Here is a 19899-nt window from a genome sequence, read left to right as displayed (position 1 = left end):
TACTGAAAAGTGCTAAATCATGCTGTTGACTCCTAGAATGGTTTCCTTTTTCTCATCCAGCTTCTGCAGTGGCTTTGAAATATGGGTAAGCTCACCAATAAACCTTCTGTAAAGGGAATGAAGTCCTTTAAAAACAAAAGAAAAAAAAGAACAACCAACTCTACAGATCTACGAGTTTTGGGAGTCTTGGATGGTTCTGCAGAACTTGAAAGCCCCACACCCCAATCTTCATCCAAGCAAATTCTTGGCTCATTGGTTATGCATAGGGCACTTTCTCTCTGACAGAGTACCAGCCCTTCCTTTTGCTGTCACTTGAGACTGGTGGCTGGTAGGCTACCCTACATCATCTGTGAGAGCACTGATTCCTTTCCAGAGGCGCAATAAGCACCAAGGCATCTGCTAGGTATGAAAAGGCTCTGCTCAAGTCTCTACAGAACCATTAAGTATTGCCCAAGCCTAAAAACATTAATATTGCCACAGGCCATATCCTGCTGAGAAAGAATCTATTTCCTCATCGTTTACAATGATTTGATTTTCAATGGTCCACAGAGAATCTGAGGCTGATAGCTTTTCTCAAGGATGTACAAGATTCCAGAAATGGCCGACAGTGCAGTTAGATTATTCTGACAGATTTCCCCAGTGATCTGAAAAGCTCATGTCCTCTTTGCCACTGTTTAATTAGCCAGCCTCCGCTTCACACACCCATTCTGTGCAGGAGCAGTGTAACAGAACTCACGTCTTTGTTATGCTGGGCATAAACACTCTGATTCCCAAATGGAGGTCTCAGACCATTCCGCTGCAGCTCAGCTTAGCACTCAGCATGGTGCCAGATGCACTACAGGCCCTCAGCTATCCCCAGATGAGCCCACGTTGAAGCCACTCCTGCAGCAGCGAGGTCCTCGTCTCACTGACCTCAGCCAAGCTCTGTGCCCTTCAAGCTGTGCTCAGCAAAGCATACTTGAGCTGCCGGTCCCCGAAGCGGGAGAAGATACGCACTGAAGGAGATAGACCAGCTTTGGGGTTGATCCCAGGAGATGCAGAGCTGATCATATAAACGCCTAGGGCCACAGAGACTCTCAGTGTTTTGTTAAATGGGACGCAGAGTAGTAAAACATTTTATTCCGAGTGTACTTTCATACACAAATACATGCTGCACTCCTCTGCTCTCTAGCACTGTGTTTTAGTTTTCATGTTCTTAAACAGAGGTTTCCTTAATTTCAGCACAAAGACTTTGAGAATCCTTCTTCTGCCTTTAGAGAGGATATTACATAATTTTATTCACTACACTGTTCTGTAAATTTAGCTCTTCATATCCGAAATCACAAGGATAAGTGAAGTTACATCATGTGAATTATGAAGCAATAATGTCTTTAGTTCTGTCCCAATCAGAAGTGTAACTGTTTAAGGCTTGGAATAATCATGTTCAAACGTATTCAGATTATAATTACTTTTCTTCTGATAATGATAGCTTGTCTGATTGGATGATTACCTATTTGACTTTGATAAGTCTCGAAGGTCAGAGAACATAATTACCTACATCTGTTTTCTAAGAAAAATAAACTCTTGGAAAATAATATTTAAAGTGGCATCTGCAAGTAAGTGTTTTAGAAGCACGCTGCTCATGTGAAAGTCACAGGCAGACAAATAAAACGAAAGCCTGTTGTCAAAATACCAGGTTATCACCCTTGCTTTGTAAATAATACACAAGTTTTCTTTTGTTACTCATGTAAGCGCAAGTAACTTGTCTGATGAGAATATATTTGAGTAGACATTAAGAATAAAAATAAGTGAAATAAAACAATGCCTGTGCTATACTTGTTTCAACAACTCCTGTAGGCACAATTTGTTTGAAAATAGAGTTGTTTGTTTCATCAGAAGGACAACAGATTACACACACATCCACCTGTTATTCCTGAGGAAAGAAGAGGAATACAACTACACAGAAGCCTCAGGAAGAAGAGGTGAGAAAAGATCCATGGAACCTGACAAAGCAGAGTTCACCACTCCAAAAGAAGCTTTTGCTTTGCCTTGTATTATATTGTCTGCCATAAGCTCCTTCTCTATTGACTACACAAATGCCATCAAACCACAATACCACACTCAAACTAGTAACTTTTCTTCACTGCCAATCAACCTATTTCTTCTACATCAACAAACTTCAGCTCATTTCAATAGTTTTAATCCTCAGCAAGCACTCAGACTCCTTTACAGAAACATCCATGGTGCTTTCCCTTTGTGCGCCTGATTCCACAGAATGTAGATTCCAGTTTTTTATTTCTTACTTTTATTTTCTAAGTGTAAATAATGGCACATAACTTAAAGGATGCTCCCAGTGATGAAGAGCTGCTTAACATCATTCAGGAAAACAAATAAACAGAAATCACCATCATCTACCAAAGCTAACTGTTGATATTAAACATCTCCTGTTCTTTAAAGCCAAAATAAGGTCAGCTTCAATATAGTTATTGTAAATAATCTGTTCTAATGGGACATCGACCACCCATTTATTTCCATCTGTAACCTTTCTTGTTTTGTGAAACTTCATGCTGAGGTGAAATTCCTAAATTCTTATGCTTAAAATATCAGCAGTGAAAGGAAACCGAGATAGCATAACTTATCTTCCAAACTGGTCCTCAGAGGTAGGTGGAAATTTCTATCTTGAATAACACAGCCAGCCGGGTTACCTGACTGCAAGGAGATTAGCATCTCACAAAGCTGAGAAACATCCATTCCAACAGAGATCAGCCTGAGAATGAAAGAAGAATAAGCAACACAATGAAGAGGAACTCAAAAGCCTTGCATGGTGAAATCTGCACTGACGAGCATTCCGTCTTACTCAGGGTGGAATGCAGATGATAACAAGAAAAGCTACAGTCAGTGTGGAAGTGAGGATGCAGGCAGCTGGCATCAAAAGGCCCGTGGCTTCGGAGAAGCAGCTTCATGGCTTTATATTTTGTACACTGAAATCATAAACCAAAAGATAACAACCTGAAAATGTGCGACCGATTTCCAAATGAATAAACACACAGCCCAGTTCAGTTTTAAAAAACCAAATACATATATATATACACACACATATATTATAAAAAGCCATAATCTAAAGATAAGCAAAAAAAAAAAAAAAAAAAGGGCATGTAGGTGACACTTCTTGAAAATCTGAAGGTCTACAAACATTTTGGCTACAGTATGATATACAGTACTGTGCTGTAGACCTCAAAATTGAAAGACACTTGTTTTGTTTTTAATAAAAGACTAAAATCTTTTAATAAAAGGTTTCACGTCAAGGAAATGAAAAGCTGAAGAAAAGCGTACCTGAATTTTGTTAATATATAACAATGAAACTTAAATAGTCTCCTGCAAGTGGTTTTTTTTGAACACGAATGCAAATGAGCATTTGATAACATTTAGTTGTCTTCCTGTTTCTATCCTTACATGAGAACAAATGGAGATGAGTAATGGGACAGATTAACCCCAACTCAAATTGGTACTGGTACAAATGTACAACAACAAACAGTTCTCCAGAGAGGTCTAAACAGATGTGCCAGACAGATGACAGGAGAAAGCATATTCCCAAATCAGAGAAAGGGAAAAGAGGACATGATACATTAATGACCTTGCCCAAACTCATGCTAAACACTTTTTTTGTTGTTGTTGTTAAATCAGAGATGCAGTTTGAATTAGCCTTCTGATTTCTAATCTCTTTGTCTCTAGGAATTATTTCTCTTCTCCTGTTCTCAGGACAGGATCAAAATAAATCCATTGATCAAAATAAATAACTAACAAAAGGATATTACAAAGGATATTACTTCTGCCACCACAACTCTATTATGGCAAGGCAACAGTCTGTGCAATGCAGCCAGCAGCAGGCTAATGCTACAGCTCACATCAGCAGAGGTACTACATTTATACCAAGAACCTTTGCACCCAGTAGCACTTCTCATTGTGTCTGCCAGCTTTCTTATCTCACCTGCTTTGCTTTAGGGCAGATCACAACTTCAAGGTAGGTATACAAAAGCAGCCAAGGGGCCGGCAGACTGAGCGGAAACATCATGGGCTACTTCTCATCGGGCAGGATAAGGGCAGGACAGAGAAACTGCTGTTTGATACAGGACCAGAACCACAACAAACCACACAGCAACCACACTTGAGCTGTGCTTCAAGCAAAAAAAAAAAAAAGAAAAACTGAGGTTTCAGGGTGTATCTTGTAACTTAAGGCAAGCACTGCCTTAAGTTAAGAGGAACACAACTGAAAAGAAAAGCAGATCTTATCCCTTAAGAAATGTGCTACTGGCCAAGGATTCAGATCTTGTTTCTCTGTTCAATCACCTCCGCTCAACAGCATGGTCTTCAGGCTCCTTTCAATGCATTGTCTACATAAATAAAGGCATGGAATCCAAGGAGTTAAAAATGACTCCACATAAACTTAGGTGAACCAGAACCACGTTAATGCACACACATGCACCACGTGAGAAGAGGCCAGGTGCTGCTTCTCTCTCAGAATTTCTTTGCTGCAGAAGATGGGTGACTAGGTTACCTCACCGGTTCCTTTGTTAATTAACAGAACTGGAAACAATCGACCTGAGGGCAGATTGAAAATACAGAGACTTTCAAGTAAATCTTAAAAGGTCATACAAACTCCTCCCTGCTTGAAACGGGTCTGAAAGCAAATCATCTTATTATTAGTCTTATTACTGATATGCCAAGCAGTGCAAGACAGAGATGGAAAGATTTCAGCTGGCACATCCATGTTTACAGTAGGTTACCAGCTGTGACCGTGTCCCTCAGCATACACGTGCACTTACAAACAAAGAGCTGAGGAGCATTTCAACAAAGCAGCACACTGATGTGTTTGTTTCTTCTTTCTGCTACTTGTCAAATGTCCCACTGAGCAAAACATCCCCACCATTCCAGCCATGGCATGAGGTACCACCTACAAAATATACCCAGAGATCCATGTCGTAGCACAAAGACGTATCACAGTCATCATTTTGTCACTGTCAGTATTGATAAATGATTGGCATTGAAAAAAAACAAAACAGAACAGCTGTTGCACCTCCTCAAATCACAGGTCAGTACTAACCATCAACAGGTCACTTTCTAATGAGTTGAATGTAATTTAGAGCAAGAAGCCTGACCTTTCTTCAAGTGGACTTCGAGCTGGCTTTCCAGTTCAGAAGGGAAAGGAGTTATTTTACAACCAAGCTGTATTTTTAGAGCTTAGAGCAGCCAGTGAAAAGGAGACTCCTGAACAAACCCTTGTTCCCAAAGTAGATGCCCTTTGCAGTAACTTCACAAAGAAAAAACAACAATTCAGGTACTCTTTGACACGGCTATCCCTAATGAAAAACTTGTTGAAATATGAAACCCTACTGAAAAAGAAAAGACCTGATCATAGCTTAGGAATTAAATGTTACTGGGATCTCTCAAATACTGTTGGAACTATGGAAAAAATTATTGAACCACCCACAAAGAGAGGGATATTAACCAACCAAGCATGATTTCATCTGATGCATGTTTAAATGTTTTTTTTTTCCAAAAACTATCCAGGCAAAGTATGGGATCCTGAGACCCTGGAAAATATTTCAGGATAGTGCATTTGTCTGACGAGCTGTCTGATGCACATCAGACAGGAAAGCTACTGCTGCTCTGATGATTGCAGGATACCTTGAGCTGCAAGAGTGTAACCAGGTAACAGAAGTTAGTTTGCAATGTTTAACATTTTAAAGCCAAGAAGCATTCAGCATACTGAGTAAGCCTGCCAGTCTTTCCTCACATGTAGTCACCTGGGTCTGACTTTCACTGACTGCCACAAAAAGGAAAACGAAGATGCTACAAGAGGCAGTTTGTCCCTACAGCTTCTGAGGACAAGAGAACTAAACGCCATAATTTTACTCTGCCTAGTTAGAATGATACAGGTGTTCCCTTTGAAAAAGTCAGCCACATACACTGAGGGAGCAGTGTGCTAATACAGGACTCCTTGTAAAGGCAGCACTATGGAAGGAAAATGTCTGCATGTTTCATGAAACAATCAGAGGTGCTTACCTGAAGCTAATTTTCAAGGAATGAACTCTTCAGTTCCATAAGCTACTGTGTTTAAGCAACAGATGCTAGAAACGATCAAAGTCAGCAAAGGAAAACGGGAAAATTGCTGAGAAAGGACACAGGACTACCAGTCTCAGTGGTACGCTCAGTTGTTACACTACCAGGAGTAGTGATACAGAGTGCCAAAGAAGACAGAAAAACCTCAATGCTGGGCCAACACCACATCTGACTTCTGCCGGTAACCAGCACAGGAACTCAGCAGAATGCAGCTGACATTGCTGCTTTTCACCCCTAATGCCTCTGTGTCTCACAGCCATCTTTTCCTCCCTTGGCTTACACAGCCCACCCCTCTTTGAGAACAGAATGAGCCACACCATCATAATACTCCTGCTTCCTTGTGCAACAAACCTTCCTTCCTCTTCTATTTTAAGTTCTTAAATACCAAGTCAATCTATCCCAAAAGGTTCCTAAGTCTAAAATCTCACTCCACGTATCTGCTTCTTTTGTAAATCAAGGACTGGCTTTCAGCACCCATCAAGAGAAAGGAGTAGCTGTCAGAACATCATCTTGCTTTGAGCAGCCAGCACCTTTCCCTCACATTAACTCTCAGCAAGACTTCACAGGGAAGTACTCCAAGAAAGTTCTCTGAGTTACGAGTCAGCCTTTACATGAACTAGTATTCTTATTACAAAGAAGAGATGGTTCAGGGAACGTACGAGAAAGATCCCCGGCAGCAGAACATGGTAATGGCCCACCAAAGATCCCACTTTCCAATAGAACTGCAAAGTTCTATTGAATTATATATCTCTTGTACCACATAAGTTAATTTACAATATAGCTTTATTCCAGGAGCTGTTCTCAGACAGCAGCAAATCCCATGGTCACTTGTCTGTCAGATTCTGTCTGCAGTCTTAACTAGAAGGAAAAGCTTAAGAGAATCATCTGCTGTAAGGATGAGCAAACAACATGGATGCAGTTACAGTACCAAAGCTGCTCGTTTCAGAAGCAGTGGAAGAGCGAAGAGAAAGACCAACTATGACCTTATAACCAGATTTACACATAGATCCCAGCCACAATATGCTGTCATAGGAAAACAGTGCTTTGAAAACCCTTGTTGCAGTTTGCTGCTTACCTCTTTTGTCTGTCACTTCGCCCGTCCTTCCACTTCCTCTCAAACTGTTTGATAGAGTTCTAAGAAACAGCTGCTTGAGACAGATGACCTTTACTTTCCACTAGAAGCTAATTTGTTCGGCACAAGCTGACTACTTGTATAATAACCTATCCAGAGACACAACTTTCCCACCCACACCGCTAACGCTCCAGTTCTTATCTTGATTATCGCAACATACTTCTCCTTGGCCTTGACAGATGCAAACCCGTCCCTCTTACTTCATTCGAAATCCTGTGGCAAAGACGATTTCTCCTGGCTCGTTCCTTTAACCAGGCCATGTCTCTCCCAGCAGTTTTCTAACACCAGCTGCTTCTCTGCAAATACAACCTGCCCGTTCTGATTACTGAGGTGTCCCAGCCCTCTCCCTCCTCCTCTTCATGCCCTGCTGAGGTGCTTCACTCTGCTCACACGGAGCCGCAGGCCCAGCTTTCACATTCCTGAGCCTCCTGCCACGCTCCCATGGTGACCAGAAGATCTCTCAGGGCAGCTGCAACGTATTGGCAGCATTACCCTACTGTCTTGCTTCGCAGTTCCCTTCAGAATGCTCTCCCCCTTGAAGCCCTAAAGAAAAGCTTGGACAATAGTTGGTGCATCAGTGTGTCGAAAACATCGCCTGGCGTATCGCCGTCACTATGCCAAGCATCCTTCTCTTTTCAGTTGGTCTAAATTGCAACCTCTTTGGAGCTGTGATCTTTTTGTTCTGTAATTGTACAACATCAAACACTGAATATCCCATCTGTGGATAAGGGTCAGGTACACACATAAATATAAGCAATAATGAATCCACAGAAGTTCACAGGTTCTTTGGGAATATACTGTAGGCCAGAACCTGAGAAGCTGGCAGAAAGCTCAAGTCTTACTTGTAAGGTGTGCTATCTTTATATTACCTAACATATTACATACCTAATTACCTTGACACCCTTTGGCATTTCTAAAGGACTTGAGAATATTTCTGGGTAGCATTTCTCACAAAATGTTTAAGACGTTTTGACAAAAGCTAAATACATTTGGTAGTTAACAATTAAGAGAAAATCCCCCAGAGGGTTGTCAGAGCTGCTGGAACAGTTGCAAGAAAGGACCTCACAAACTACCGCGCTCTATTTCAAACCCAGAGGTAAACTTTACTGTGAAAGCAACTATGGTGCTAGGAAACTTGTAGAAAAAATAGTTTTTAATGGTCTGATGAGCTGAAATAATTGACATGAAGAGCTCAACTGTCCATCTGTAGACATTCTCTTTGTTTTTTGTTCTGTGTTGATTTTTTTAGTAGATTCAATTATGCAACCCAGTCCAATGTTCTCCAAAAGCACGTCTCCTAGCATTATATCTAGCCTGTGAGTTTCCAGTGATGGAGCAGGTTTACATACTTGCTAAAACCTGACTACAGTTCTTCTACAGCCAAAATAGCCTGATCTGAGTCAAGTTTTACTCCTCTGAATTTCATCCCTTTGATTGCAGCATACCACCTCACATATCCAACCCCCATCCTTGCTACCAACCTAGTCCAAATACCCAGAAGCACATGGCTTTGTTGATGTGAAACTGTAAAATCCTTCTAATCTCTCCTTGTAAATAATATTTCTTCTGAAAATGTATTGTAATGGACACCATACAGACTAGAACATGGGAAAACGTTCTAGTCATGAAGCATTCCAGTTCTGCTTGGAGACTTCAACTCAGGAAGCTATTCTCTCCCCCTTTCTGGTAACAGTACCAGTTTGTTTTGCAGAGCACCTCATACTAAATGACAACATTCGAATACAAACAGTAGTTTCAGACACTGGAAAACATCATTGATATCAGTACTGCTTCTCTTTTTTGTCATTTTTGACAGAAGGTTGGGCAGATTATAAGAAAAATACCAAAATCATAAGTTGTAAATAAAATGTCAGAACTTGTCTTGTTTTTCAAAACATTCATGCTGAATTTGCTTCTCACTATTATTTCCATAGTTCTACTCAAAAGCCCAGGCTGGAAAGGATGATGTTTTTTTTACCAAGAATTAACGAGATCATCTCTTGTCTTAAAAAAAAGAAATCATGAGGAATGATTACCCTTCTTGCATGCTTTAGTCTCTTGAAATTTTACACAACTTCTCAATATCTGCAATTCTTCATTACCTTGTTTTTTCCTTCTGCTACAAGAAGAAACTAGTTAGCTACTAAGCCTTTGTCCATGAATATAAGTATTACCTACTAAGGCGTATTGGTCAGGAATAGATTCAAAGTCAACTGGAGACAATTCTCAGTAACACTTGGAACACACAGAAATCACAGAAGGCATTCCAAAACTGGGCAAATTCACATATTTTCCTTTTGAAGTCCTTGCCAATTTCAGCAATCTTGTTTCTTTTGTACATGAAATACTGCAGGCCTTTCCAAAATGTATCATGACTGTTCTCCTTACCTCTCCCTAGTCCTCCTGGATTCCTGCTTTTTCACCCTCCTGCTCTGACCAAGCTACTGTGCTGAGTTAGGAGGGGGGCCTCTCTGACAGCAGACCATCAGTCAGGTTACTGAACTCTGCTCTAAGCTGTTCTCAACAGATATAAAGATAACATCATACTACTGTTTTTTGTTGTTTGTTTTTTTTTTCAGGAAAGGAAGCAAACTGCAAAAGGCATCATTTTAATTACACTGCCAAATCATATGCAATACTTCACTAATGAAATCACATACAACTGCCAACATACAGAAACGAAAGTGCATGCTCTCCTAAAAAGAGGTCACAGGAAAACTAGTTGAAAACCATGGCATTTAAGAGATCTGTGCATTAATTATCCCTGCATTTCATGAATGCCCACATGCTCGAGCTACTGGAAAATAACTGCAAGAATTGCCTCAAGTCTGTGCCACACTACGAGCCTGTACACGGCGACCTGATACGACTGAACAGTTATCACCTATGTTCAGGGGTAACAACCTCACTCTGAATATGGATAAAATAACAATGAACTGTTAGATATTGAACGTTTTGCCTCAATATACACATGGAAACATAAATGAAGAGAAAGAAAGCATGTGCATCTCCAAGACTGTTTGCGAATAACCTGTGCTCTTGGCACGACTCAATGATACGAGCTGAACTACAGCAAGTAAATTGCTCAGCTTTTTGTGTTCTATCATCATTGTATTAATATCTTCTACGATTTGGCTTCGCTACGACAAGAGCAAGGATTGCTATTGTTTATTCATCTATCTCAAGGCCTAACTTGTCAAATCCGTGTGCAGAGATGACAACTGCATCATTTAGCTACATTGCACAGGATAAAAATGCTAAAATTAAATAAGAGCAGACAAAACAAACAGCGGACACAGAAACACTGAGTTTTGACTTCTTTGACTCTGCATGAGTAAAAATTCGTTGCTGAGTTTTATTCATTTGCCACTCCTTGACTCAAGCAGACATTCCTTCTATAACCACTAACTGTCATCAGGCTGTGTAGTTTCACTTCCATTCTACTGAGAAAGACATTCTGCTAAAAACAAACAAACAAACCTGTTTTAACGATACTTACAAAGTTCTACATAACTGTGAGGCATGTTGTACCAGGAGAAAAAGTAGCTGAAATACACCTGAAGTTTGCCAATTGGTCTGTAATAAGGGACTGCAGAATCGCAGAATGGCTTGCGTTGTAACAGACCTTCAAGCCCACCCAGTTCCTCCCCCCCTCTGCCATGGGCAGGGCTGCCTCCTAGCCCTCAGGCTGCCCAGATCCCCATCCAACCTGGCATTGAGTGACTCCAGGGATGGGGCACCACAGCTTCTCTGGGCAGCTGTGCCATGATCTCTGCTGACCCAAGCAATGACTGGTAGAGCAACTTCAATTGATCAAAAATAGAAATTACAAAGTAAGAAGACTCACCCTATCAGACTTCTTGTCCAAATGAACTTCCCTTATTAAAAAAAAATGAAAACACTGCCCTCCTTTGGATCAGACATCAATACTCTTTAGTTAAGTTAGAATACAGCAGGAAAATCTCTGCTCCTGCAAGGGTGAAGTCTGGCAGAAAGATACTGCATCCTTTAGCTGATTCCTATGTAAGGTCCATCTTGCAAAAGATCTTACCAACCATGCACATCATTTTGTCCTAATCCATCAAAGTACAACTGTATGTAGTATAGTTGAAGCATAAGGTGAAAGAGCATTCTGGTTTGCTTTTTTACATTACCTAGAACCACTTTAATAACCCTCATAAAGTTGTAGGCAGTTGTAAGAAGAAAACAGTAAGTAGCATAACATAACAATATGGAAATCGTGACTACTATTTATTCCTAAATGTAAACAAGTACAGCTTATATAAGGTGTAAAAAACCATCTGAATGATGATAGAAAGATGAACTATAATAAATCAGATTAGATGTCACAGTAGCACCGGTGATCAATGAATTAAATTCTTATCTAGAAAGTATCAAAGAGGAAAAAAAATAATGCACGTCAGGTTTGCCATGAAGCTGAAGATGGAAGTGATCCTTATGGGTCCCTTCCAACTCAGGATATTCTGTAATTCTATAATTGCATACAGTACAGCAGTATGTGGAATCAGCCTCTACTAGAAAGACAGTGAGCACACTTTTAGACACTTTTGGATGTTACAAAATTACCTGGCAACATCTTCCCTACCCTCACGGAGAGGACAATTTGCACACAATGCAACGGACTTCAGAAAACATATAGGCAGCACTCTCATCCAAACAGATAAAATGTTGGTAGAGATGGGGTTTCCATACGCAGGCACAGCATACAATATACAGAGCATAAATAATTAGCATAAATGAACATCAAAGTCATCAGTGGGGACTAGCTGCGGATTCAGAACACTGCTGAGCTGTGGGAGTACCATTCCACCAGGAACAAATACAAGGAAAGGGACTGAAATCTACTGGAAAAGTCAAAGATAAGGGAGACTTTCTGGGAAAAAGCAAAGAGAAAAAATGTGTTTCTTTTTCTCTTTCTCAGGCAAAACACAGACAGTTTGATCTGACTAATGAGAAAAAAGCGCTGTTAGAGCCGCCTTTTGAGAGGCTGCTTAGTTTTTGCACAACTCTGCAGGGCTTGTCAAAGAAAAAATTGAGTAGGCATTGCAAATTCTGGCTCTTCATACATGGGCTGGATGTAGAGAGCTAATAAACCTTCCCTAAAAAGAATCCACAGAGCATAAGAAAGTTGTTTATTCATTAATTTCTTACACACGCAGACTCTGTCTTCACCTTCTGTCTAAAATTGTTCTGCTGGATGCCACCTCTAAAGTTACTGCATTCAGTATTAAAGGACAAAACTCAAAATATAATTATAAAGCAATTCTTTACCATCCACTGCAAAGGCGACATTTCATGCTAAGTTCAGAGTAATTTCCCTAAATATACAGCTAAACTCCCCCATCCATCCCCCAGGAGTAAGTACCAGACTCCTGCCTTGTATTTATGATCAAGAGCAGGGAGCTGTGAACCACAGCACAAAGGTGAGCTACTGCCCATCAAATGATCATAATTTGCCCCTGTGGGAAGCAGACTACTACACTGTGTCTGCCAGAACTCGGCAGGAGTCAGGACTTGCACTAAGTGACTGATGACAGAAACAGGGTCAGGTAAAGAGGGCTGAGAAGGAAAGAAAAGGTAAAGGTACACAGAAATAGGGACAAAGCAGAAGCACGGGTAGGGGTAAGCGTGGAACTGGGATACAGAACAGTACAGCGTGGAATAGAACGCGGCACGAAAGAGAGAAATGGATGTTACTGGTTTGCTTTGATCTATAGGAATATTCTTCCATAAGACACGCTATCCTTCCATAAGACACACAAAGCAGGGGTGGTTAGAGCTGTCTTGTGTCTGGCTAAGTACAAAGTCCTTCTGTGTCGGATGCTGTGAAACCGTATGGAGGGCTTGATACCTTTCAGTGGCTAAAACCACATCTCCTCAAGTGAAAAAGAGGAAACCCAACACCACCAGAAGCTAAAAGATGTATTGTTGCCATTTTCCCTGGCCTTTGACTGGGAGAGAACAGCTTTCAGATCCATCCCATCTTGCACGCAAACTTCAGCTGGGGCACAGAACAAGCAAGGCTTTTGTGTTGCTCTGCTTCATCTGCTCAACTTTTATTTTATTTTATTTTTTTTTTTTTAAACCTGGTGGCACTGCAGGTAATTCCATCACCAGATACACAATACCTCAGAGCAATTTTTTCATCTATTGGCTTCTGGTGATTTTTTTTTTTCCATAGGAAGACATTCACATACAACATATAGTTACTATTGCATGGGCCTTGCAGCTGGCTTTTAATAAATGACACTTCATTACAACTCTTAGAATTGTATCGTGGACTGCATTAATATAATGGTGCATTTCTTCCAATCATGAACTGATGTACCTTCATAGTATCTTAGCTTTGACTCTCTACAGAGAAAGACTTGCTTAGGTCTGAAGAGATCTTAGGAGCACTCATGCTAATAGCTGAAGAATGCAAAAGAAAATAGAACAGTCCCGATATTTTTTATTTTTTGAAGCAAAACCACTGAAGAATAGCATGTTTTAGTCTCTGGGTTTGGCAACCCTATCACTATTGTTTAGTTGGCTTTGAAATTGAGTTTGTTCATACATAAGTACCTCCTCCTTCCAGCTTTCCAAAATCAAGACTGGAATCCTTCACTCTAATATGACCTGATCTCCACCCAGGAAAGCTCACAATAGAAGCCCCCCAAAATCATATAAGTCAACACTTGGTAACAACTGCCCCCACAGCCTCAAGTCAAATAAAAGTCAATCAAGTGCTTTCTAACAGTGAGGTACAGAAACAAAGTAAGTCCTCATCCATTTAAGCATTGTGACTTACAGAACAAGGCTTAAAATAACAGAACTTTCCCTTGTACTGTCTGATACTTCTCATACATGTTCACTTTCTTCCAGGGCTCCCAAGTCTGTTTCCTGTTAAGTTTTGATCCTAATCACAAGTTTATATTGTTTATTTTTATTTTACTTCATTTTTTTTTTTTTTTAAAGAAAAATGTCTTTTTTAAGGAAACACCAACATCTGGCAATGCTACTGAATGACACTGGGCACAACTCTACTAATAGTCACTGGGAAACGGCCCGTTTTATAGAAGATAGAATGGGTCCAGAAATTTCTTCCTGTTTTAAAAACTGTTTTGTTTTGGGCTTTTTTTTTTTTTTTTCCATGCATGAGCTCTCTTTCAGCTGTGATTTTTTTTTTTTTCTTTTTTTGCTATTTGCTACAGTATTATTGTAAGTGTTATTGATCATCAAGACCATTAAAAGCATTAGTCACGTTAAATAATTAATCTATCCAGACTAGCTTCAGCCACACATATCATCAGCAGTAACCTTCTAAAATACTTGTATAAAGAAAATCCAGCATAGCTGCAGTGTAAACAGACAGCATTCAAAAGCCAGCAAGACAAAAATGGCCCAGCAACCACGTCACATGATTACATTCCAAGGGGATTTCTGCAAAGAGCATTAAATAATCTCACAGTTTTAAAGACAAGATACGCAACAACAGGAAATGTGAGACCTTCAAGTGAGGCATCACTATGAGAACATCAATAACATTAGTAAAGGAACGGGCCTTTGAAAAAATGTTTATATACACACAAAAGAATTTGTCCTTCTCATTCTCACTTCTAGCATCTGACTGCTGAATGACTGACATCCTACTCTGCAGCTCACTGGCAGCTCAGTAGGCAAAGTGTGGCAGCCTGTTTACTGGCCTTGGCAAGGGCATCAGGGATGTGACAGACCAGGAGGCAGACAGCAGCAGAAAAACTGACAATTGCCAAAACTCCCTTGGTGCACAAAGTCAGCAAGACCGATGTAAGATGTTATTGCAGGCTTTTAAAGAAGGGCCATGTGGAACAGCAGGCGTCCCACTCAGGGTACTTGCAGTAAGGCTGATCAAGCCCAAGGCAGACAGAATTCAGGCAATAAGGAGACCACAATTAGATTGAAATGGGAAAATACTTTCAAGTCCCTTATCTTTTCCCTCCAAGTGCCATAATAGGGAAGAGAGAGAAAAGATAGTGAAGAGCCTGTTGGCGAACTCACTATTGGACAGTGTACCAGTATCTGTCTTGCTGCAGCAGCACATGGTGCAGTGAAAGCCAGCTTATTGTATTCCTGAAGCTAGCAGTGTTCTGAAGCCAGCACTGAAATGTGTTGCTAGAGCTCGACTGCCTAAGTGCTCAAACTAGCAACCTCAGCACCTGAATAATCACAAAGGGAAATTTCCATATCAAGATCCACACATTTTTGCAATTTGTTTGCAAAGTAAAATCAATTATTACATTGTTGATTAACCAACAATCGAATTCATAAACTGATGGGATCTTCCCCAGTGAATCCTGTGTTAATGACTGAATATTTAAAATCTGAAATATTTTCCATTTAATCGCAGTGTGAAAGGGAAGAAGAACATTGGCTAGCTGGTTACATACCTGAAGGGCTCCCAGAAGGACCAAGAAGAGGGAAAAGTTCTTATAATCTGAGTGGCCTAGTTCAGTTTAGAAGGACGGTAATGGCCAGCCATATCAGAGAACACCAATAAAAGCATAAGGAACCGACATTCTGGAGCAGTGTTATGCACTGCCCAATTTTCTGCATGTTACCAAGAGTCAGAAGAAGCATTCAGTATGGCCCAAGTGATAAAGAAAGAACGCTTGTTAGTTTCTAAACTGGCATACTCCAGCAAGTTAACCAGTAATTTCCTAGTAACTTTAACGAACAAAGCCAAAAATCTTGAGATATGTAGAAATTACCTGAGCCAACTCTGTTGCTGAATTAGTTCCACCTCCAGAATTACAACTGAATGGAGTGAAGGAGAGCAAGTTTGCATTCGAAGAGAAGGGCAGACTGAGGATTCTTAGTCAATTCCAGCATCCAATGGAAAACGCTGCTCTGCCTCACGTTACTTACACCAAGTCACCTAGGTAAGAATTAAGAAAAGGCACATCAAATGAAAGGAGTGGGAAATGGAGCACACTGCTACAATTGACACGCTAGTAAAATACAGGTAGTCTGCCCAGTCCCTGTCCAGTTTTACAGGAATCACAATAGAATTTAACTTCGAGGAGCATCATGTGAAGCACTCTGAAGCAGTACGTTTTTTGTTTTTCTTCTAATTTAGCGGACAAATGTTCTCCATGTCCAGACAGATGTATGGCAGGCAATCTGAGAGTGAAATGGACAAGTGTGAAACAAAGTGGGTCTATTTCAAGACATACATACCCGATGTTATGAACAAGCCACTCATTTTCACAGAGCAGAGGTTCAGATCCCACTTAAAAATAATCACGGAGGCAGAAAACAGTATGTACACATTTATCAGAATTAAACGTAGCAAGGGAGTGGGCATGAGAGCAAGTGGGCAGTTGTCATGGGTGGTTTCCAGGTGGCCAATTGTCAGTGCAACTTCAGAAGCAGCGTTCACAAATGCTGACATTCATTTACATAACATGCCCTCAGAGCTCATCTCAACATTTGCAAGACTGCCACAACAGAGCTTGTAAGCATCTTAAACTGGGGAAGTGTTGAGGCAAGAGGGAAGAGTACATACACCTAGGAGACTTGCTGACAAGTACTGATACACCTCAGCGTTCTGGTTAAATCTGCCAATGACACATTTCATATACTTCTGTCACCACCTCAGCAAACTGTTGTTCCTCAAGTAGGTTACTATCATGCAGTGTCAGTCAGGCCAGCTCTGAGCATGCTGTGAATGTACTAGCACTATCACTGCTTTATTAGCATGCACTAAACACGTGCAGCAGTTCCCTTCTAAGTTCATTAATACAGAGACACGCTGGCAGCCATCACTTCCTAACAAGGCCCATATTTTTAGGATGCTGTGTTTTATACACTGTGTGTAACTGATGAAGTGCATGCTTTTCCGAATGTTTAGTGTACGAAAAATAAATTCAAGCATTTTGTTGTATGCCACAAAGTACTGGCAAATTTATTTATCTGTGTTACAGAACTGCACAGTTAGAGGTGGATTCTACTCCTCTTTATATTTAGACATTGTCTCACTGGAAACAAACGCAGTGTTTTCAAAGGTTCTGACCACAAGCAGGATTCAAAACACAGTTATTCTCTTTCAGAATCCCCTATCAGTGTATGTAACAGACTCTGTAGCTTACACCTTACACATCTGCATTTGCACATCTCGTCTTCAGAGTGGACTCCTGATCAGAGCAGCACAGCCTGACAGGACATCAGTCACACACTGTGCTACAGCAAGGACCTACAGCAAGGACCCAGAGCACTCTCTGTCCCCCGTAAACCAACATAAACCTACTGCTTTGGTGGTTTTCACTTCACAAAAAAAATTCTATTGCTGATACTGAGAGCATTAGAACACCAGGCACCTCTCTACAATTACACCTTTGCAGCATGAGGTCACTGAGGTCTCTCAGCTGCCTAACCTCCTGTCTCTGACCCCTCTTGCCTCTCCAAAAATACGTGAGACAGAAGCACTGGGAAATGTTTCCAAAACAAAATCTTTTCTGCTCTCCCTCACAAGGCAGACATGAGGACAGCAAGCAGGGGGTACTCCTACTCCACGTGTGCACAGCTCCTCCTGCCCAAAGGCCTTATTACACAGGCAGCAGGCTCCCACTGAAGGAAGTGTTCCTCACCACAGCACTCCCATAACAAAACAAGCTACAGACATTATTCTGCAGTGCCTTTGAATTTATAGAACACAGATGTATGTTTGAAACATGAAAAGCCTCGTGGGCAAGATGGAAACAAGAGTGCCTGTGGAGCCCGCTCAGCTAAAGCCCATCCCTCTCTGCTGGTACACAAATTGAAATCCACAAAGGAGAACTCCCCATGGACAAGCTGTGCTGGCCTCCCACAAACTTAACACAAGTCCAGGTCCTCACAAAGAGCAAAGGCCTTCTGGGAAGCCATGCAGCTCTGTTAATAGTTGTGCACGAAGCAGTACGCCTGGCCCGAAGGCTGCAGCCTGCGGGGATCGATGTGCCCCGTACTCCTTTCTCCCAAGGAGTCCTTCTTACCCACTATTACGAAATACAACTATTATGAAACTCAGCATCGCTTTTACTGATGGCTGTCACCCAGAATAACAGCTGCACAACTCCTGTATTCGCTATGCTGCTGCACGAGCTTTTGTCTAACACTAGCTAATGATCTACCCGGAAACTGCTCCTACCAGAGGAAGCCCATTTGGGGCTCCAACTGACACGGGCAAGGAAAGTTAATTACACTTACCCTTAGTTCTGTGGGCACACAACTTTACAAAATGCAGAGGTATGTAATATATAATTATATAATTGTGTGAGTCTTTAGGATATGCCCTTCCAAGCCAAGTTGTTGACACGCTTCAACCATATGTAACATGTCTGGGAACCAAAAAGGAAAAAGGCAAAAATCAAAATGTTTTCTAGCTTTACGAGTGCTATCAACATGATTCTGAAGCATGCTGTTGCATAACTGGAAGGAAAGAGAAGAATACAGAATTCCCTCTCCTTGAGGGAAGACAATCAAATCCCAACATGACAGCAAATAGGGATTGTAAGCAGTTACTGCTGGCAATGGCCAAGAGAAGAGCAGGTCACAGCTGAACCACCACTGGACAAAGCAGCTGCCTGCACAAGAGTCCATTCACTGCTCACTTTTTCCTCTCTCCCCTTCCACTTTTCTTCTTCATTCAGAATTTACGAACATAAAACGTTATAAACAAATATAAAACGTTAGAGAGATGCCAGAAGGTCGTGCTCTGCATGGGTCATAACTAAGCTTCAATAACACTCAACACTATTCTGAGTGTGCAAGGCGTCCCTGATTTTCAGTAATCCCCAAAGGTGGTTGTCAGCACCTTCCCTATTTTACAAGTTTAAGTAAAAGCAAAAACACACACAAGCAGTCGAAGGACCAGAAGAAAGTGCTACATCCATCATCTCTGTAAGTTAGGCAACACTTCACAGAACTAAATTACATTTTCAGCAAGGCTTCAGAAAGGTTCCTAATTAAGAAAAAATATTTGACAATGACTAAACCTGGTCTTTTTCTGCATGCAAATTTTGATCAAAAAATCCAAGTCAGGTACACTGGGCATGCAACCTGAGCAGGGAGCAGTTTCACTGCTCATCATACTCTCTGTAATCAAGACCAGGGCTATGCATGCTTTTAAATTAATCGCCACGATGCTATTCATTGCATGCAAAAGAAAGCTATTTCTAAGAGGTAAGAAGTGCGAGGTAACTTCCTAGTTTATAGATTCAAATGACAGTCATTTGTTTTTAAGATGCAAAAACAAACTGCCCCAAAAGCTTGGGTTGCCTTTGATCTATTTTCACCTTCTGCCTCCTGCCTCCTCTCACAGAAACTCAACGCTCGCGTACTTTCGCTCATGCGCGTCGATCGGTTGGTTTTGGTGTGACTGCTCAGGTCAGTAAAATCCCAGAGTATTTAAAGATTATATTGCTAAATTTGCTGCTACAAAACCCCTCTCAATGTTCCTGAAGTAACATTTTATGATCACACAATGTTAAGACTTCTACCAAAAGAAGAAAACAAAACGAGCAAACCACCTCGAGAAAAACCACAAGCACCACCACCACTCCCCTGACTCAGGTGAAGGCACAGCTCTTTCCCAGAAGGGGTGCAATTACAGTGTTTGCTCAGCACATATCCGATGAAGCTGGTAGAAC

At 41.0% G+C, this 19899-nt stretch overlaps 1 long non-coding RNA gene across 1 annotated transcript in view; it reads right to left on the bottom strand.

Annotated features, from left to right (window-relative positions):
- The window catches only part of LOC122166144, a 42134-nt gene extending 23571 nt beyond the window's left edge, over window positions 1–18563 (bottom strand). Inside the window, exons 1-2 of the long non-coding RNA XR_006170683.1 lie at window positions 18458–18563; window positions 15982–16148 (exon numbers count right to left, since the gene is read on the bottom strand). This is a non-coding gene — a long non-coding RNA (uncharacterized LOC122166144). The remainder of the gene's footprint in view (window positions 1–15981; window positions 16149–18457) is intronic.
- Window positions 18564–19899: the final 1336 nt, after the last annotated feature.

Source organism: Centrocercus urophasianus, unplaced genomic scaffold, assembly GCF_019232065.1.
Source record: "Centrocercus urophasianus isolate 14NV4802_14NV808 unplaced genomic scaffold, USGS_Curo_1.0 seq_32, whole genome shotgun sequence".
NCBI lineage: Eukaryota > Metazoa > Chordata > Aves > Galliformes > Phasianidae > Centrocercus > Centrocercus urophasianus.
Note: the sequence above shows the minus strand (reverse complement) of the source record. Positions and strands in the feature narration are given on the sequence as shown.